This window comes from Sylvia atricapilla, chromosome Z (assembly GCF_009819655.1).
Source record: "Sylvia atricapilla isolate bSylAtr1 chromosome Z, bSylAtr1.pri, whole genome shotgun sequence".
NCBI lineage: Eukaryota > Metazoa > Chordata > Aves > Passeriformes > Sylviidae > Sylvia > Sylvia atricapilla.
The window spans coordinates 20,876,248-20,899,355 of NC_089174.1; positions in this window are offsets into that span (position 1 = coordinate 20,876,248).

The window sequence follows — 23,108 nt, forward strand, 5'->3', positions numbered from 1 at the left end:
CTAGGGACATATCAGCTGGTGAAAAATCAGCTTAATCACACCAATTTAATAGAAGTGCTGCCAAATTCACCTCTGTGGAGCATCTGGCCACATGAATTTGGGCTAACAACATTCATCTATTGACTGACCCTGACACTGATTATGTAAAACTGACAAGCCGCACTGAACAGCTTTGCTATGAGTTGTCACAAATCACCCTATCTGGGTCCCACTGTTCTTGACACTAACAATTCACCTGGCTTTTTACCAAATCAATGTTTATTTGCAGCAATCTAATATAAGGTTAATTGCATACTCTTGGAAACAGGGCTGGCGTTTTCCTCTCTGCTGGGATTTGGCAAGGAAGGTTCCATCCTCAGTTGCCTGTGTACCCCTTGCCAGCTGCTTTCCTATAAGCAAATTCCCACCCATGCTACATTCCTGCTTTTCTTTGCTCTCCCCCTCTCTCTCCTTTTTAAATTTAGGCATAATAGTGTGGTTGAGGAAGCTCAGAGGGCTATAATGTTGCCACATCCAAGGATGAGGGTAGATTTTCACTTATTGCCTGCTCCAGGAGTGGCATGAAGCAGCACACTGCACAAAATAGCCTGCTGTGGGGGAGGAAAGGGAGAGTTTTGGGATAAAATCGTCACCATTTCAAATTCGAGATCTTGCCAAAAATCCTAGTGCAACTGACTATGTGGGCACCCACAGCTGGAGGGGTGATGAAGGATCCTGATTTATCAAAAGCTGCCTTAATTACAGCAGAACAAATCTTGCAGGAGGTGAGCCAGCAAGTATTGCAAAGCTTTAATTCAATTTTGGATACTTTGATTTCTTTGGATGAAAGGCAGTGCATAGGGATCCTGGTATTAAGCAGTTTGCTGATATCTGTCAGAAACGTGGAGCCCAGAACTGGGAGAAAGCCCAGTATTGGCAAAACTTGGTGAACAGCTACACATTCCTAAAGATGTCAATGAGCAGTGGAATGATCCCTTGTCCCTAGCACACATGACAGTGGGTGGCCAATGGCAACCAAGCAAATAATCTGACTTGTTCCAGGTGCTCTGTCAAGGCAGTCAAAGTATGAGCAGGAGTCTTTGTCCTAAATAGTCTTGAGCATCCCTGTAACCCCATAGCAACTGGAGGCCAGACAGAAAGGTTTGTTGCTCTGCCCTTGGGATTTTTTAACCTCCTGAAAATTAGTAACTTTAGATTTGATTAAGAGAAGACAATCTAAAAATACAGTATACCAACCCCCAAAGAATTAGCCCATCGTATTATGAAACTGAAAAAATAGAAGTGAGGTGAGATGAAAATTGCAGAAGGAAGATCCATGAAATTATAAGTACATGTTAGATTTAAAAAAATAATGTCAGTTTTGAGGCTTTAGACAAGGTAGACATTCCTTTCATAGAACCCAGCACTTGCTTGTTGAGAACCATGCCTTTATCCTGTCAAACATCGCTCCCTGCTTTGGAAGATGTCCTGTGTGATGAATTGTGATGTATTCAGGTGTTCCCAGGTGGTGTTTCTCACTTAGCTTTGACTGAGGCAGTGTTTCCTGCATGTGTGACTCTATATCAGGCCTACAAGAGGAGATTCTGAACAAAAGGCAATGAAAACCAGAAGAGAAACACCTTGTGCACATTCCCTTTCAGTGTGAACACTGAAAGTCTGACACTTTAAACATTGAGTTGGACTAGATAATCCTGATGTGTCCCTTCCAACTCAGAATATTTTGTGATTCTGCGATTCTGTATGAAATATGCTTCTAACTTTTGGGCATCACTGTTCTTAGAATGAACTAATTTTTCAGACAAAGTGACTTATAACTCATTAATGTCGAATTTTTCCATCACTTTGCCTTTTGGACTGCAGCTTAGCAATTAGTTTGCAGTAGTTATCTTTATTCTTAGAAAGACACAATTCTCTTCAAAGTGCTGTTCTTGCCTGTGGCACATGACAACAAGAAAACACTACACGTAATGACCCTCTGGTAACCATCTTTCTCATGATAATTCCGAGGTACTTTTTGAACAAAAGAGAAGAGAAATTGCCATTAGTGTTGCATCTTCAAACATCTGGACTAATTAAATTCACAATGCTTTTGATTTTAAGTATTGATTTTAATCAGAGAGAGGCTTGGAGAGCCAAGTGTTTTCCAGGCTTCTAAATTCCCACCATCACCCCATCACTTACAGTTTCATCATGTCAGAGCTCTCTTTCTCTGTTGGTGTGATATGGAAGGACAGTGCATAAAATGTCCCACAGCAGGCTAGCCTAGAGGAGAATCTAAGCCTATATTCTGCAATGGAAAGGGCTGGACTGTGGCTTCAAAGAGAAAATGCTTCCCCTGGAGGAATAAAGCAAAATTGGAATTGGGTGAGCCTCAAAGGAACTGCAAGCTCACAAGCCATTGCTTATGTTTGCATTTGGAATTGAAATTGAGTCTGGTGGCTCAGATCCTCACCACAGACTGTGAATGGTACCAGCTACAGAGAGGCTTGAGGGAAGAAGATACAAAATTTTTGCAGAAATTAATGTGCATGATAATATGACTGTAAACCTATTTGCATTTTATTTGCTGTTTGTTTTTCTAATGTAACAAAATCTCCTTCCTACCCTTTCATGTGTCCTCTTGAATTATTCCTTTTGGCGGTTGCTTTCCCCTTGTCATTCTTACACATCTCTTTCTCCTTTTTTATTTTTCTCTTAAATTTCACTTTAAACTAGTTCCTACTTGGGAGGTCCTGCATCCCTGAAGGAAGTGAGGCCTGTCCCAAGTCTTGAATATTCTTTTCCCACTTCCAGTGACAGGCTAGTGAGAACAAAAGCTGAAAAGCTTGTTTTCCATTGTGGTTACATATTCCCTCAAGGATGTTACCCAAGCAGTGCAAGGCAGAAACAACAAGGGTCAAATCGGCTGGCAAGAAAATCTGCCTCACTAGTTTGACCCAATCTGGAAAAATTTTGTGGGTAGTGGTGCTCAGTGGAAGCTCCAGGCACAAAAATCTGGTGATCTTTGGCTCTCTGCACCTGTCTGGACTACTTTTCTGAGGCAATTATTCATGACTACATTGCACACAAACATAAAGTCTCCTGCAATGCTCTTAGAAGAGTTCCCCCCACCAGTTTCTCCGAGTGTTTCCTAAATGGTTTGTTTAGTTTATGAATTTTGGAAAATCAGTTCTTTCTCAGCTGACTCAGCTGAGTGGTAGAATTTTCTCCTACAGATTGAGTTGCACCTCACAAAATCTCTAAGAAAACTGGTGGTACAGAAAGATCTCACTGAAAGAACATGTTTATCCCATGACCCTTGCAAGATCAGTTTGAATAAAATTGATTGGTTTTTTGTCTTTTTTTTTTTTTTCCCCTAAAATTCAATTAACCTTTGGATCAGACACTGAAGACACAACAATGCAAATGACAGCAGTGTCTTTGAAGGGATAAAACAGCATAAATGTGACCCAAGTTGTGAGCACATTCAGAGCAGGAGAGTGCCAGCAACAAGGAGACATTTGGACCGGACAGAAGCAAAAGATACGTAATACAAAGCAGCAAAAAAATTAGGTTATGGACTTAAATTATTAAATCATATGGAATAGGGAGACATGAACAGTGCAACCTCATTCCCATGAATCCAAGAAACAACCTGAGACCAAACATTGCCTCTGTTTGAGCAACTTATTTTCACATCAAAAATTCACAGATTTTGATAGCCAGCCTTGCTGGACATTTCACTTGAAGTACCCTCATGATAGCAAAAAATGCATAATGCCAAATGTAGGTAAATTGCAGAACCACAAATTTATCTCTGGAATGCCTGTGACATGTGCTGCAGCTCCAATGAGAGCCCTCAGTTCTGGTTACAGAGTTATTTTGGACAGGTGAAAATAGTGTGTAATCCCAAGGGAATCCACTGGGCAGGAGAGTTGTGGCCTCTAGATCTCAAGAGGTTGATTCTCACATCACTGCAAGCCCCTCCAAAGCCTGAAGGGTGGAGTGATTTCCATATTTGGGTCAGTCAGCAATTTCATTTTTCCTGTCTCACTGTGTTTTTACACAGTGTCTTGTGGTTTGTGAAGGCAGCACTGCCAGCAGAAAGTCTGATTCTTCTTTTCTGTGTGCATTTCCACTTGAAGAAAAGCTGCAAATTCTCCTGGACTCTCATGCATTTTCCTTTCTACACTAGGCAACATAATTATAGTTTTCTCTTACTTTTTGTAATGAACAGCTTTTTACTCTTGCTCCTCAACAAGTACATGAAGAATACTAGCTAAATTATCCTTTCTTGAGATTTACTTGCATTAGCTCTTGTCCTGTAACATACTTTGGGTTTTCACTTGTCCAAGTGGATCCCAGGTTTTCCACCACCATGTCTTTCCAGCTGCCCCTGTCACTCACATGACATAGCCAGTATTATTTTGGGCTAAAAGGACTTTGTTAATGCTATGAAGAGCAAATAGAATAGACAAACCCCTGATAAGCAACATGTTCCAGATCATATGCATGTGATCAGGGTTGTAGGGTTGAAAACCGTTTGCAGGATGAACAACCATCATAGCACTGCATGATTTCTGTGTGCCATTTGCAGCAGCTGTGGGACAGTGAGCTGGAGATGTGTCTTTTAGCAACCTTTGTAAAGTCAGGAAAAGTGAGGAAGAGCTTAATACATCCTCTAAGAGAGTTGTTAAATTATTTTTGTTGGGTTGAAACAAGAACCTGCTTGGTGCAGTACCACTGTCAGGTGGAACAGCCAAGAATAGAATCTGAGGAAAGAAGAGGGTACAAGAGCAGGGCATAAGACTGGAATATTTCCTGTGCTGGGGACACTGCCTGTTCTTAAGATGTGCATCTGTCACATACACAGCTATCTGAACATTTTGTAGCATGTCTCGGTCATGGCAATTAATTTTGAGTTTTTTACAGGAAAAGAAAACTGATAAACAAAATGAGGCATCTGGTGGATGTGTCATTATTCACACCTTATTACAGAGGCCCGTTCTGGTCCCCTCTAAATTTATTCAGATTACAAAAAACCCACCCAAACAAACAAACAAACAAAACCTCCAAAGTTTCATTTTCCTTATAAAAAGAAAGCCACTAGGTCAAGACAGCCACACACTTTCAGAGATGAGGCTAATCTGCTCTCAGCTTGCAGGATTTTACATGGCAAGGGAATTGGGTCAAAATAGTGCAATGTGGAAAACTCCTTCCCCACATTCTTACTCTGTTGCCAGCATGATGAGACAGGAACCACACTTGTAAGCAAATCTGGGAGCAAATCTGTGTGCAAATCATATGGGCTTTTATTAACTTCAGGGGAGCACCTCTTTTCAGGTTTAAGCTCACTACTGAAGCTCATCTAGCATACCAGCTTTGGCTAATTAAGGAATTTAAGTTAATTTAGCTTGGGTAAAATTTAAGGTTTAAAGAATAAAGGGAATGCACAACAGAGACTGACCATAATTAAATGCTTCCATGGCTTCAGATGGGATTATTCTTTAATTTGAGGTAGGAATGCGGAATTAATAGGAGGCTTGTGAACATGCTCTAAACTCCAATGCTGTGCTCTCCCTGTTGAACCTCCTTCTGCTTTCAAATGCTTCTCCAAACCCGCTACATAAATTCAAACCTGTTCTACGTCAGGGGGTGAAAATCAGCCCAAGGCATGTGCTGTCTCCAGTAAAGTTTTAATGAATCAGAAGAGAAGATATTTTTGTTTGAAAATTGGTGTCACATCCAGTCTGCATGGTCGGTCTGTTCCAGCATGGTTGGAACATTCCAGCTCAGAGGGAACACCAAGGAAAATGGAATAAGAAACTTAAAAATTGGGCCCTGAGCAATCTGGGGAGGAACAGTTTCTTTGTGTGGTTTTGTCCTATGGGATTTTATTGTAAGGTGACTCCACTGGGATTTCACAAGCAGTGATTGCTGCCTGTATTCCTTGAATTTTTCCAATCTTCAAAATAGAATTACTCAAAGCATAGTTAATAGAAGTAATAATTCCAAAGCTGTAGTCATGTCAGAAGTAGTCTAGGTCTTCTATCTACAATACTTTGTTCTCTTCATGTGCTGCAAGTTTCAAGCCCTTTGTCTCCAGTATCTTTGAAGCCTTCATTTGCCTAACCTATTCATGAGGAAATGATAGGGAAAACCTTGACTTTGTTGTAATAAAACCAGATTCTGCCAAAAATTTTCAACCTGAGGCCTGATGTGATTCCCAGTCATGCCAAAAAATGATAAGTTGGCCCAAGCATCTTTTCATCAAGTTATTTTACACATATTTTAGAGCATATTTTGCAACATTTCTGTACTGTCTCTGTTTTCACATCGGTACAGCTGAATGAACTTCCAGCATTCTAACTTATCCTTTTTTGTCAGCCTAAAGGCAAGAACATGAAGTCAGCAATGGATAACTTGCCTGGTGTCTTGGGACAAATTACCTGGCTTCTAATTCTCTCTGTGCGGAGAATGGATTTCCAAAGCACTGCTGAGAACCAGGCTTCTAAAGCAGCAGTTTCCACTTTTATGTTTTTATCACATGTCTCTGTGGGTTTGTTTATTCTTGTTCAGGCCTCACCTGCCAGTTCTAAACAGGAAAATCTGCACTTCCATTCTGAGGCTGACATCATTAATGTCTGCTACTCTATTTTTTTGTTATTATGGGTTCCTATAAGTCTTCTGTATAGGACTTCCTAGGCTTATCAAGCAATGCTGAGAAGGAAATTTTGGATTCAGAAGTTTGAGAGCTATGACCTTCGGCTATATGATTTAACACTGCTATTAGTTTTTGAAAGTCAGAGACGTCTATTTCTTTATTTTTTCACAATGGATTATTCCTTCCGCTTTATCCATCAGTTTGCTAAGCTGGAAAGAAAGCACTGAAAACCCGAAGAAAGTAAAAATGTCACATCATCACAGCATTAAGTTCCATTAAGTTCTTAATTACGTCATTATTCTTAAGTTCTTAATTACATCAAATAATTAAAGTTCTTTTGCCATTCTCCTTTACTTCTCATCATTAATTTTCAAAACACTTTATAAAGGAGGTTAGATCTTTATATCTATATCTTTATATCATAGAACTGACATGTAGCAAAAATAAGTTCAAATTCCATTTTGTCCACTGCATTCTAACTAATCTTCTTGAAACATATTTTTCTATATTTTAAAATTATTTCCCTTGCTGGGAAATCGGACCTGAGCTAATCTTCAATTCTGAAAAAAAGTCGTGTAGATCCTCTCAAAAATGAATACTAGGATATGCATCTTGATGCTTGTTTCAGTTGAAAATTTATGATTTTGATCTATTTATGGCTATGAAGATTTGAGGAAAACAAAGCTGTAAATATTAAATAAACTTTAATGGGTCAACAAGTGGTTGCTATATCCTGCTTGTACTTTTGCTTTGCAAATCGTTTTTTCGGTAGATATGTCTGTATCCAGGATTACTTCTGGAGCTGAAATCACTGTATAAAAGTTCACATCTCCTATGACAAAACCATAATATATATATATTATTGAAAAAAATGGAAACCCTGAGGTAGAATGAGGGAGAGCATTCCAGTGGTGCCAGTTCCCAGCTGTTCAGGGGAAATGTCAATGTACATGTGGCTTTTCGTACATTTTTTATCCTGGTTGTACCCACTAGCAAGCAGCAGCAGGATTTGGTTGCTTTTGCTTTCTGTTCCTTAACCCTTCTCACATCGCCCCTGTAGATAGCCTTGAACCTGCTGTTCCTCCCAGCAGCAGATACTTCTCACAACAGGCAAAGGAAAAACCTTTTTTAATTCATAATTCATCCTTGCTTTTACCCAAGCACAGGGAAGTTCACAATGCCACTTCCTGACAGAGCTAAGAATATTCATTTTTCAGCTGTAAATGTAAATAAACACTGGATAATCACAAATTAGCTTTTCCCTTGCTGGAAAGTAAATGCACAAGTTTCTCCATAGATCTGTGGGAGCAGATGGCTCCTCTCTCAATCTCATGGAAACCTCCACACTCCACCAAAATAATGCAGAACCTGCAGAAGATCTAACTGAAGAATCCCAGAGAATAGCATTTTTATTTCCTCTTAGGTCCTTCACCAAAACTTTGTAATTAATATGGGAGTCACTTTTGCACACAAGGAAGGAAAAGGGAGTTCTGCTGGTTGTCTTGATCTCATGGAAATTGATTGCTGTGCCAGAAGATAGTACAAGGGTTCTGCTAGCCAGGTTTTAAAAATCAAATGCCTGTCTTGTGTTTCTTTCAGAGTAGTCAAGGCATTGTGAAGTAAAACCTAAATTACGGTACAACTTGCAAAGATGCAGCACAAAGGGTAACTGAAAGGTGCAGTTGTCTCAGAGAGAAAAAACTTTTGATACAGGAACATGTGAAACTGATAATAATTTTGACAAGCTGCTGCAATTCTGCAGCAAAGCTGCAAATTCTTCAGAACCAAATATTTCTTCAAATGTTTTTGATTATTTGAAAGATATGGACAATGTAAATTCTTTAGAGGATCACACAATCAAATATTGACTGGGGGTTTAGATTTGAAGCACAGAAAAGAAGAAAGATTTTTGAACTAACTGCTGTTTTGAAGCAATATTTCAATCAGATTTTAATTTCCATCTCAGGAAAAGTGAAAGCTGCAAGCAAATACACTATTATTTTTTAATTAAAAAAATAAGAGTGAATTATAAATAAAAAAATAGTAATAAAGAGCAGCCAAAAGTTAAGTCTTATAGATTTTCAGTAACACTTAATTTTATTATCTTCGCTTAATACATTTGCCTGGTTTGCTAAGATATTTTGTACAGAGGGAATAAAAAATGAATTAACTCTATCTCTGTTTCCTGCAATGTAATTATTGATATTAGCATTCATATTTGTCCTGTTGTTTTTCCTAATTGAATGTGATGCATATCCAGATTGTATCTTACGCAGTCAATCATGAATCATAAATCATAAATATAGACAGTATTTCATAATTCTCTTTAAATGACTCATTTTTAAATGCCATATAATGGATCATCCTTTTTTTTGAAGAAAGTCAGAAAGTCAGGCCTAGGAAATTGAGAACATGCCTTAAGAATATATGCTGGAACCCAGATCTTAAATTAAGAATGTATGTTAAAAATACATGTATAGGAATATGTGTAAAAAATACATACCTTAGGAATATATGCAAAATTTTAATACTTCTATCTGTGCATATAAACAGAATACTCTTTTTACTCTGATACATCTGCAGCTTGCATGAACACATGTATTTTCACCATTTTGTGAAAATATTGTAACAGCACCATTTTTTTCAAAAGAATTGATATCCCAAAGGGACATAATTTATCTCTGGGTTACATATCTCCTGTTCATGGCATTTTTCTGCATGCCAAAATGATTGGAAACGGGCTTTTCAGTTGACTTATTTTTTTACTTGTCATTACAGTTCAATGAAATCCTAAATGCAATGCAAAGAAAAGAGAAGAAAATATCTGGGTGGTGCAAAGGAGGTAACCATGGTCTGAAAATCTGCAGAAGTCTTCAGAAAGCATTTATGTTGACCAAACACAATCACAGAAGAAAAAGAACAATGCTTAAATATGTACATTAAAAGTTCATGACATTAATTTTGTGTGTCCATATGGATAATAATGATATGGCCATAGTGATGTCCATATTTTAGCTGCTCAGGATCACAAACAGAGCAAAATATTGCCACTGCCATGTGATGCTGATGGGAGACAAATACTCTGACATGTTTTAAAAATAAATTTACAGATATATCTTCTCTCGATTTTTAAAATTAAATTTTTTATTGTGTATATTGGATAGGAATGAGCAAAACATTGGCAGTTAAAAGAGTAAAGACTTAGAATGTGGCATAAGTGATGTATTTGTTCCTGCCATCCTGTAATTGAAAAGCATATTGAAATAATTTGAGGATTTAAACACAAAAAGTACACTCAAAATCAGTATGCAAAATGCATTCACAGACTATGTGGCATTACAGCTGGACATATATATATATATATATATATATATATATATATATATATATATATATATATATATGAGATACAGGTATAGATATAGATATAGATATAGATATAGATATAGATATAGATATAGATATAGATATAGATATAGATATAGATATAGATGTGTGTATGTGTATATGTGTATGTGTCTATGTGTATGTATATATATATGTGTGTGTGTATATATGTATATGTATGTGTGTATGTATTTCTAAAATGAACTTTACAGCATTTCTGGATATATGTGCAAAAAAAGGATCTTGCATGGTGAGCAGGATTTGGTATTAAAAAACCCAAAAAGCCCGACATGTTCGTAAAAAGCCTGAGAAGTCCAAGCTTTAATTCAAGATATGTGCTGTGATGTAAGGGAAACAACAAGGAAATCAGCCTTGGGGTCAGCTAATTGCTTACCTCAGTATTTTTATTACTGAGTGGATTTGAAAGTGTGTGTTACTTACAGATTTTTTGAAAAAGAAGAAATCACACCGCCCCCCCCCCCACAAAAGCCCCCAACCCCAAACCTCAAAAAACCTCAAAATTACATTCTAAAAGAAATTTCTACATTCAAATATTTAGGACCACATATTTGATTAAAAAGAGCCCACAAAAAGCCAACAAAAACCACCAACAAAAAGAAGCAAACTTCAACAACCCAGAAAATGCTGGTGTATCCTATTTTATTCTCTGCTGTTCTAGCACAAAAAGCAATCAAGGGTAATGGGACTGACGTATGTCAAATTTTATGTCTGCAAAAATGTTTCCGCAAATATTTTTTTCTTATTTTTCCACCCACAATGCCCTTATATGATGATACCAGAGAAGGCTAACTTCTAATGGTTACTTAATCAATTTTTACTCCCTTTTATGTTTTTGTGTATGAATACCGTCATCTTTGGTTTCAATGCAAAATAGTTTTCTACTGATTTTACAGTCATAACTATTTAAGATTGCATTAGTTCTCTAAATGCTTTAGATGGAATTAAGAAGGCGCAGAGATTATTTAAGAGATAGAATCTTGTCTCATTCTTCAGTAACATTTTAAACATGAGTGCAGTTAAAATGAAGTTGTGAACGTCTGAAAGTAGCCAATTTTCATTACTATTTTTATACAGCACACTGTAATATTCTGCAATGGAATATGTTTCTCCCAACTCCAAGAGGACTGAAAAAAGAAAGGGATTTTAGCAAGTAGCCATCCAGCTGGGGACTGTGCCATTTCATCTGGGCAGGCAATATTTTCCTACTTGTTATGCATACCCTGACAACCATTATTGTACAAGATTTATTTTGCTACTTTAAAAATCAAGAGAAGGTGATATTTCATTGCAAGCATGCAAAGATAATACGAAACTGCAAATATTCAGAAAAGAAATACATAAGCCAAGGGTGCATAAGGAAAAACAAATAAATAAATCAACATCTATTCAGGCCAAAAACCTCAAAGTCCTTTTTTTGCTTCTATCTTTCTCCTTATCTATCCTCACAGCAGGTGGACATAACCTAAAATTTTAAATCATGACAATCAAAGCAGGATAATAATTATTAATATTTCTTTACTAATAATCACTATTAGTTATTAGTGTTATTATTTTGAAAGCTTTTAAACAACTCCAAGATGTTGATAATTCTGGGAAGTGTGGGCATTACATTGTTGCTAAACACTCACAGATTATGTGCTATTATTCTAAAAGCTCTGAAGGGATTAAAGAATTCACAACTGCAATTTAATATATATTTGATTTTGTTTTTTGGTTGGGGGTGTTTTGTTTGTTTTTAATATGAAAAAATGAAGTATAAACTCCTGAAAACTGACCTGCTAATATTCAGTTTATGGCTAGGAACTGACTAGTTAGAGGGATGTAAATATGCTGAAGAATAAAGTCATGGTGAACATTTGCTTCATCATTTGGATCTCAGGTAACTCCCTCAACTTGTTAATTAATACATTTCCTGCTGGGTCTGAAGCCAACCTGCATTTGATACAGATGCACATTTTTCTGTGCTTTGGCTGTGCTCAACAAAATCTTTTTTCACCCTGGCTTTGCATCAGAGTTGCAGGAGCCCATCTGGCACTGCCTGAAAGCTTCGAGCTGGTTCTGAATGTCATGAAAGGGTCTGGTTGTTCATACAATGCTCTTAATTAATTTTGAAAAATGAAATATATGACAGCAGTCATTCAATAATGGCAGCTTGACATTAACTAGCAAAATATCTATTCAATTTCAGACTATGAGTGGTCACAAAAGACCTCAACTCCTGGACTTCATCTTGCAGTTTTCAGACAAATGTTACACATGTGAACACAACACAAGAGAACTGCTTGAGCACTGTTGTGGTTTTGGTTTTTTTTCTTCTGAAAGAGAATTCAGTTTCTCTCAATGTTTCCTTTTTAAGTTAAATGAAGTTAAATGAAGTCTCCAAATTTTTTTCTAATTAATTCACTCAGTCTAGGGTGAAGACCAGTCGAAGGTTGGACTTCATGACCTTAGAGGACTTTTTCAAACTAAATGTTTCTGTGATATAATGATAATAATAATAATAATAATAATAATAATAATAATACAACAATAATAATAATAATAATAACAATAATACCAACAACAACAACCATAATGTAATAACATAGTGAAGATATTTACTGTTGAACTTGGGAATAGAACATCATCTCTCTGCAGGAATCATGCCTACAATACATAGCAGTAAGAAAACCTCTCTTTTGCTTGCCTTTTCTGTGCTACCACCTAGCCAGGTCTTCAGAAGGTGTGCTGGCTGCCACTCTCACAGGCAGGGTTTTTTCTGCAACATCTCTGCTTTCTCTGATAGCTGACATCACCAGAAGGTGTGACATTTCAGGCCACCAGCAAGAAAATTCTCAGCAAATCTCAAAAAATTGAGATTTATCATAAACGATTGCATAAACAGCCTCTTAGAAATTTCTGTTCATTATCCCAGAAATCGTGTCAGGATGCAAAGAACAGCAGCAGCTAAACCATGAGATTTGACATTCATGCCTGGGTCCCTGCATCAGCCCCAGTGTAGTCTGTGATGCTCTGGGAAAGGGGAATGGGAGGCAGCAAAGGAAACTGAAGGGCAGGTTTCTCTTGGCAAGGCTGCCCAGTGGAGATTTGGCCTGAAGATGCCTCAGCAGATGCAGGAGAACGTTCTGGGACCTCCAGTGGAGGTTTTGGTGACTCACCCACATCTCAGCACCTTCAGCAGTGCCCCGGTGCTGACTCAGCCCTGACTCAGAGGGCAGAGACGCCTCTCTGAGTCACCACCACCACCACATGTTTTCCTTTGAGTTCCCCAAACAGGATATGCCCCGTGTGTGCCTATTTCTCCCCTGGAAAATCTGGTATCAGACCTCAGCTGGAGTGGCATACCTATTTAGAGAGGGCTTTTTCCTCAAGTAACCTTGCTCAGTAAAGAATTCTCTCTGGAGAAGAAGCTAGGTTGAGATCTTTCTATTACACAGAGGAAATGCATGTGCAACTCTGTTATAGGACTAGTTTATTCTCAACTAAAAGTTTAGAATGAAAATTTGCTTTTCTACAGGAAAGAAAAAAAAATCTGTACAGAACTCCAGAGGAATGATGGTAAGAATATGGTTCTTTTGATGCCACCATCCATCTGGAGTAATATTTGTGAGGTCCCGTTTATCAGACTGTTTCTACAACTCAAAATACATGATAGAGGTGACCATGATTTTTCTGTCTCTGCTTACAAACAATTGTATTTCATCACACTTGAGAGACAATTATTACTTATCTGAAATCACAGCCTTGCAGATTGTCCATAAATTTAATCTGTCAGTTTTCAAAGGATTGTGTGTGCAGACAACTTGAGTTGTGCACACATCCACACATACATTCACAGTCCAAAATTAGACTCATACACACACATATTTATATATATAATATGAAAAAAGCAGTGAACATAGAAGCAAATTTACTGTTACTTTAAATGAGAACCTATAGAATTAAAAGAGGCTAAATACATAAATGTAAAATGAGTATAAAGGTGAGAGAGAGTGTTTATAGTTACACATATTTATGTATGTATGAAGTTCAAAGGAAGAGCAAAGAGCCAAATAACATCACTGACCTGTAATCCAAAATACTCAAACTCGTTCATTTAGTTATTCCAAAGCAAGAGTTAGTAGTATTCAGAGTTGTAATTGGAAAGGCCTAATCCGTGGAAGGTAATAACAGTTTATAAATAACTTGAAGTAGACTTATAAACATTATGTGAAATAACTTCAGGTTGTACAGGTCAGGAGGAAAAAAACAACTTCCTAATCTGAAGACCAAAAGAATGTGAAAGAAATTATTTGTAAGAATGAAATAAAGAAGCCTCATGCCTGTATGAAAGACAAAAGCAAGGATTCAGTCCTTCTGCAGGTCTTCAGAATGTTAGACAAAGTCAATATATATGAAGAAACCCTTGGAGCTACACAAGGCTGACTCAGTTTTCACACTGACAGTTGCAAGCTCTTGGCCCAGGGCTGCTCTGATTCATCCCCAGACATTTATTTTTATCCTCATAAATAACCCAGCTGAACAACAACAAGTAAAACCTGGAGAGTAGAAGCTGTAAGTGGTGTTGCCATTCACACAACAGAGCAGAAAACACCCCCAAAATTTGCACCTCCAGTTTTCTCTGTGTAGCAGAGCACCACTCTGAGCTGCTGGATGGGTTTTTGGCTCCATTTTAGCCACAGAGCAGTGACCCTGCCTGCCTCCTCCTCCGTGCCTTCACTGCCCTGTGGATCCTGCCTGGAAGATTGGAGAGTTCCAGCTATTCCCAGGATTGAGCCTGAGTGCCAGTGGACCTGGAGAGAGACTGCAAATGAAGCCCTTTCCAGTGCAGAAGTGGGAAAACCCAGGGCAGGAAATCTTGAGACTAGGAAGGGAAGGGCACAACTCTTGTGCATGGAGAAACCTTGTGGGAAAGCAGAGGGGAGTGAAGATCAGTGCTTGACACCGTGCTGGCTGCTCCTAGGCACCACCAGCAATCAGTTCCTGAAGCCCTCATGGGCCGAAACTGTTTTACTGAGCCATTTCCAAAGAAAATTGGATGGCATAGGAAGTGACTCTGCAGCTCTCTTCCCTCTGAATCAGTGCTGGAGCTGTTAGGTACCTCACAGTGGGACCTGCCACAGAAGATGTTAAATCATTTGTGGTCAATTAGCAACCATGTGCCTTTTCCAGCCTGCGGCTCTGGCTTGGCTGCAGGAGCTGTCATTCTTACACTTAGTGCTTCCCCTAAAGACTTGATGCATTTTCTGTCTCATTTCTCTGTCCTGAAGCCTTCGCTGCCCCAGGACTCCAGCCCTAGATGTAAATGAAAGGGGTGTAGTAATGATTTATGCTAGAAACACATACCCTGCTGCAAGCACAGCTACACTCAAGAGAAATTTAGAGTTGCTTCGCAATACAAGCATTTCTCTTTGCTATTCCACAGCTATTGAAGTAGGATAGGAGATAGGCATGGATTTTCTTTCCCACATATCACTGAATGAATGAGACAGTTTTGAAGTTAGTGCAGCTCCAACGCCTTGTGGATGGAGAGCAGAGAAGGAATCCCACATAAATCACTGGCCCTGAGCTCGGGTTTGGAGCCCATCCCAGGTCTGATTCAGAACATGTGAGAGTCTTCTGCAGGTTGCCTAATCCCTGAACATTTCAGAGCCCTGAATAGGTAAAACATAGCAGGTAGAGGAGTAGAAAAGCTGTGATGAGGTCTTTTAAAGGAATATCAGGGTTGTATAATGAAAATAATAGTCAGTAGATGTTGCAGTAATTATTCACTATTGCAACACCATGGTTTCCTTGGACTAGAACAAATTGACATATTTTTAACACTCACCTCTAAGTTTTATTTACAGCATAGCATATGCAAGAGGCAAGAGCTGCAGTTTAAGTCCTCCAAACAAGGGACTGAAGCCTTTAAATCTATCAGGCATGTCTGATGCACAGCCGTGGCTTGAGCAAGGTGCTCTTTCTTTCTAATTAATCATATGAATTATATATTCTTTATATCTTAAATGCTGTGGCAAATTTGGATTGACAATAAAGCCTTTGGGACTGTAATGACTTGGATTCAGTAAATATTCTTGTGCTCAGAATGATAGGCAGGGAAAAACAGAAAAAAACAAAAGTGGCTATGCACCCAAGTAATAGTTTAAAGAGAGACTACCATCTGGAGCTGAAGTATAGCATCACTGTGTCTTAAAGAAAGAGTGAGACAAAAGTGAGGTCATTTTTTTTCTTGTTCATTGCCTTCACTAATACAAATATGGCATGAATTTAAAATCAGCAGGTGATTTTATCACTAGACTCAGGATGTTGCCTTCAGCTTGCCTTAAAATAGCTATGTCTAAATGAAAAAAATGACAAGAGTGTAATATAAATGATGAAAATAATGATAAGAATGATAAAGAGAATGAGAATAACAATACTATTGTTATTATTATTAATAATAATAATATTCTATCTGTAAAATAGCAATTCTATTCCAACTATATAAAATCACTGAACATTCATTCATTCAATTAATTAATGCTGAATATCAAAAAATATACTTCTTTCAGGTTGGAGTCTGCTACACCCTGAACTGTCACATTCTGTTCTAATGAAATTTTGCATCTGTAGTAGTATTTTGCATTTTGTGGCTTAAAAACCATCACAACAAACACATCACAGTTTACCATACTACACAGGATAAATGAGCCACCATTTTTATCATCTCATAATCAAGAGGATTCTTTTTAAAGAAAAAAGTCCCCACTGTAAATTTCCAAAAAAAAAAAAAAAAAAAGAGAAAGTCTCTCCTGGTATTTGCAGCTACAATTGTTTATAATTAAAGAGTGACACAGTTTCCCTTTATATTGCTTTAGAAACTCAAGTCTTCACCCCACAAATTCAAATCCCCCTTCCAAGGATTCTGCTTATCAAGCAGCATCTTACAAATACTTTTATTCCTTGCCCTGTTCTGAAGACCTTTCCAGATCTCCATTATTTGTATGGTTAGAAAATTTCTCTTAAAATTCCTGTCTAAACTCATACACGACCAATTTACTACTATCTGATGTGCTGCCAGTATTAGTTTAAGCTTGTTTTCCCCCTCTCTTGATGTCTAGCCAGCTTCAACATATTTACAAAAAGCTACTGCATTGCCTTTTTTTAGCACACTGAACCAAGACACACTTTCTAATTTGTTCTCTAATGCAGAGACTGTGCTTTTATCATCATCTGAGTAACCCTACCCCACATTCACTGCAGTTCAAGATCACAATCTTTTTCAAAGGGAACAACAACAGAAGATAAGCAGTTCAGAGCAGTAAAGTTATTGACACATAGCACAGATTGCTCTCTCAATTTTATATCAAATGATAAGGCTCCATTTATAAATAATTAGTTGAATGGCTTTGCTCTCTTTACACTACTCAAGGTAGCCTTTAGGAAGAGGTTTTACCTAATTTTTTAATTTATATTTTTCTTTTATTATTATCTAGGCTTGAATGGGAATACCTATCAACTCCTTACTTTGACAATTGATACAAATAAAAATGTTTGTAATCCAATCCCTTTCATTACTTTCATTTGACAGGAACAGCTCTTCCCTGTCTCTGAAAGTAAAAGATCCTTTGTCTTTGGTCAGAAAATCCACCAGCATTTCTGCTAGCTTAGATCTCTCCCACAATGACAAGGAAAAATTTTAAAAAGGAAGCAAAAATCCAAAACCAAAACATCACAAAAAAACCCAAAAATCTTTACAGCAATTTGATGATAAAAGACAGCTTGTGATGGCCTGAAGATTTTGCAGAGCACATAAGACGCTGCTAAGGTTTCCAGAATTCAAATCACAGGCTTATTTTCAGAAATGTCTGTCTCTCACCTCTTCTTTCCTCTGTCTTTCCTCTGCTGTTTTTAGAGCACGGGTGAAGTCCAAAGTCCAAAGTTTCAACATCAGCAGGTGTTCCAGGTGTGAATTTTCTCCTGCCTGGGTCCGATTCCTGTTATCTCTGCAAGGTTTGATGGACATCAAAAAGGCAAGGTCTGTGAAATATGAAATGTGCAGCAGTAAGGAGCAGGAAAAAGGAATTACCTTGGAAATTTTCATAATTTGTTTGAGATGGACTTCTCTGAAGATGCCACTATCTTCATCTCCATTTTCCTCAAATCAGCCATGGACTAGCTCTCCCTGCCTTTAAAAATCAACTCTGCCTCAGGCTCAGATTAGAGCTCAGTTGTTTGCCTTTTAAAATTATTTTTAATTAAAAAAATAAATATTTTAGCAAATTACCAATACTCAATACCATTCCATAAAATCGATTATCAGAAAATTTCACAAATACTCAGAGAAAATTGAACAGGAACCATGGTCCACTGGATTTAGCAAGGAAGGCCTGGTAGGTGAGGAAAAGTTGTTTTCAGAAAGAACAATTGCGCCAATGAATCCTAATCTTTTGTTTCAAAATAAATCTTATTTCTCTCTCTTCTTAAAAGGAAGCAGTTATTTAGTTTAATTTTTGTCTTCCAGTAGAAATTATTACAAAAAACCCCTTTTTTTTTGCCTTTGTGTTACTTATAAATTGCCTCCAAGGGTCAATCTGTTCTTTAAACTATGTTTTGCACAAGGGAAGTATTGGAATGAAGACCCATGAACCTGATAGGCAAATACTTAAATAAAAAATCTGCAGAGATTTTCCCCTTTGGGCATCACTTCAACTCTCTGACAGTTTTGTGGGGACATCTTTGCTGGTAGGTGTCTGAATAAATAATACTCGTTTCAATTGATATTTCCAGAAAAGGTGCAGAAATACTGCTTGGCTCATACACTGAAACATAAAACAAAGGGAATTTATTGAATTAATTTATGCCTTTTCCCTCTAGGAAATAAATTGGTTTTACCTGGTGAATATAGCAAGAGCCTGGAACAAGATTAGGTGGGAGTAGAGTTAGAGCAGTATTTTGTTCTTAAGAACTGGCTGAAAAAAGAATGTAGGTGAACAGAAGCCACAAGAAGGAGACAGTGGACAGGGTTAAAATCAAATATTTGTGTTTCTATTGAAATGGAGACATTGTGAAATAAACCTGATGGCCACTTCCTTGAAGATGCCTTGTTTTTTGAGCAGTAGGTTGGGAAATGCTGGCTAGGGGAGTGTAGCACAGCCACAAACCCCAGCACTTGAGTCCTCAACAAGACAAATTTATAAACTGACAAGTCATGGATTTTCTGATGAGTCAGCCCCAAGAACCTGTGAGTGCCAGACACCCTCCTCAGTGGATGAGGCTGGCAAGAGCTGTCCTTTGGTCTGTTCTACCCTTACTTTTTTCCAATATTAACTGCAAAATAGCTTTAGAACAGCTGAACTCTGTGGGTTATGCAGCTCACAGTCAAGAAAATTATATCTTTTTATCACACAGAAGAAAAATTGATGGCACACAATATACAGCTTTCACAGGCTGATGCTGTGAAATTCATGGCACCTCTTGCTGCACATCATCCATCATACTGCAGCACTTTTAATAGAGAGAGAAGAAAATACAAAGGGACTAAGCAATTACTTGGAGTTAAATACAAATTCAGAACCAAAGACTTCTTCTTTTCACTCCCTCTTCACAATGTTCTTATCCAGTCGACAATACCTTCAAAACACCACCATACCTAGGAAAGTAAACGAAACATTCACTCGGCTGTGAACAAGAAGCCAACACCCACAAGGACTGGGAACTCAAGACAACTGGCTTGAAACCCAAACTGCATAATTTGCTTGGAGCTAAAAACTTACGTCCCTTACCAGCTGTGGCCCTTTCCGCTCCTGCCTGTTTTTATCACCTTTTTTGGTGTTCTTTTTGGACAACTGGAGAAGACAATCAGCTTCCTGGAGGCTCCAGGCCAAAACACTGGGCCAGAGACAGGGTGCTCTGTGTGGAGATTTTGAGGGCTTCTGGTGTCAAGTGCCTGATTCTGGTTTTAGAGCAATGAGTCTCTTTACTGAGCATCAAGCGAGATATTTTCTGTCTCTGCAGAACCAGATAATTTCTCCCTCAGGTTCTTACATCAGCTGAATATCAGAGTGTCCTGACAAAGTTTATTCCTACCTTCATAACAGGTGGAGGAATACAGGAGTACATCAGGGCTGTACAATTAGTGGAAATCTCTACCCACACATAATATATTAATCCATTCACTTTGGTACTGAATCCTTAATTCTGTTGACATAAGTGGTTTAGTCAGGTGGAACACTCTTCATGCAACTGTGTTAACACAAGGAGTATAAGACTCTTTTCAGAGAGGAATTTCATACATTTTTATTTAGTCAGGGGTTCTGAATTTTGTCTTTTCTCTTTCTTGGGAAAAAGTAATAATGCATGAACATTAATGCCATACAGGACTTCACAGGTAATTTTTGTGGGTACACGAACCCCTAAATACTCTGTTACCTTTTGAACAGAGAGGATAAGTTGTTCATGATTTTTATCCTCTCTCCCTGTTTTTATGCATTTTAAAATATATTTTTTATCCTTCTAATCTGACTGTTGCACTCAAGATCACTGTGCTCTGTGGGGCAGAGATTCTATTTATACTGTCGGTGCCTAAATCTAAGTTTTGCTTTTTCTGTTGCACAATGCTTCCATCAATGTACCTGACACAGCTGTGCTTTTGTTGAAGAATGTGTTGCAATCCCTTTTCAGCCCCACTTTAACAGCAGCAGGACACTCCTGAGCTGCTTGTGCACAGCTGGCTCTCTGCCCAAGGCATGTCCTAGGGTTTTTGTTCCAGAATGTTTTGCTTTGCTCTCTTTTCTGCTCAAGGTGCCTTTGAGTGATTGTGTTCACCTATTTCCTTTCTCAAATCTTTGTGTCCTTCAGTCTGAGAGCAGCCTGATGGATCTTCTTGGATAGTCCCTCTTCCCTTCTACCAGATTTTGTCAAGGCTGTATGAGATAAATAAGCCAAAAAGTCCTTTTTTCCTTTAGGAATTAAGGGAGAAAAGACTAAACACCATGGAATTCCTTTTGGACAGTCTGCCCCAGCATCTTATCTCACATGGTCACTGGCACAATGCTACTCTGAGAAGAGAGAAAAAGTCTGAAGAGAGCAATGATGGGTAGTCAGATCACAAAAACAAAGATCTTATTCATCTCCATTAGTCAAGCAATCATTGCGGAACTTCCCCTAAAGATGGAACCTTTTATTCACTGTTCTATTTTTAAAATGCAGAATTTGTGAATTGTGTGTATTCTTTTATTATTGTGTTTATTCTTTTGGTTTATTTTTTGTTGTGATTTTTTTTTTATCTTGGTGTAGTGGTTTGAAAGCAAAATGAATGAGAGTCTCCAAGTCAGAAATACAATTTAATGAGAAGAAAAGGGAAAAAAGGTAAAATCAAATAAATGCAATAATACAAAAGACCACTGACAGAGTCAGAAGACAACCTGAGCAGGGTGATGGAAGCAGTCCAGGTGAGATGGTCTTCCTGAAGCAGTGATCCCATAGAAAGGTCTGGTAGCTCTGGTCATCTGGGAATCCAGTGGGTAAGGGCTGCCTGTACTGCCCCAAATCCCAGCTTATATCCAGGTGAGAATGCTTGGCTCCTCCCCCTGGGCACAGCATCTCACAATGGGATGATGAGTCCTACAGGGGGTCCTTGAAGGCCCATTAAAGAGAGATAGCTCCCAGAGGGAGTTATCTATGAGTCATGGGCAAGGCATTGATGGGCCACTAACAGAAGGCACCCCAGAGGGAGGGGGCCTGGGAAGAGCACTGCTCCAACAATTGGATTCATCAGTTCATGAAGATGGTGATAGAACACATCCTATACTACAACCCAGGACACTTGGGAAGATAAATTAAGTACAATTTTGCCCTCTGTATCCTGTATTTGGTGTCTTCCACCCTTATTAGAGCCATTTCATAATCTACTTTCAATGTGCCACTTTTTGAAATAGAAAAGGTAATACTCAGCAAATTTTTAAATTTTGGTAATGACACACATCTATTCTCTATCTGCTCTGAAATACAATAGGAATTGAGTTGCTGCTTTCAAATCTGCTCTTCATCTATTCAAAATACCATTTTCATTTATGCAGACCCTCTTCTACCCTACTGTTTGCATTTCTTTAACATGTGCTGCCCTGGGGAAAAATTACATTTGCTTATCACAATGCCTTAATTATCTTGTTGGCAGTTATTTTCTCTTGAGCAATCTATAGATTTAATAAGAAGAGTTTGCCTTCAGGTTCCAATACATTTCAAAAATTCATCTGAGTTACCTCTGATAGGAAGGCACACATTCTTCAGAAAATTTTTCAGCTTTTTCTGTAAAACAAGTAAACATTTATTTTACAACCAGTGTTTTTTTAGAGGAATGAGGAAAGACAACAGTGTTTAACAAGCTGACGAAACACTGACTGAAGTCACATTATGCTCATTAAAATACCTGCCTGTCCCAAAACATTGGCTGTTGGGACCAAATAGTACCAGAGCTCCCATCTGAAAGTCAGTGAATGGGGAGAGAGGAACCTCAGTGCCAATGAATAGCAGTGGACTTAATTAAAAGCTTCCCCTTCTGATGGAAAAAATTAGAGTTTAACTAAACATAAATCCTCAAGGGAAAGTCTCCAATTTAAATTAGTGGCAAAAAATAGTCCTGGCACTTTTTCATCCCTAAAGGAAAAGTTTCAATTGTTTTGAGCTTGTTGGTCTTCCTTTTTAGTTTCTAACCTTGGCAATTTACAAGACATAATCTTTGCCAAAATGTTAATACTTTGAAACTAAAATATTTCCTGAAGTAAGGCCTCCTTTTCAGGATTGTTCTACTTGTATTTGTTCTTTCCCTCTTTGCCTTTCCCTCTGCTTCAGAATTTTTAGTTTCTGAATTTTTGTCTGGGTAAGACACTTCCACTTCAAAGGCATGAAATCACAGAGAAAGAGGATTATCTAAAACAGCAGGACTTTTTCTTGAAGTTCTACAAGTACTGAAAATATCTCCAATATCTCAGATATTCAGTGTTGGTACTATTTTTGTTTGAAATTAATTTGTTTTTCATGGAACATACTGAACTAAACCCCCTTAGCACTGAGT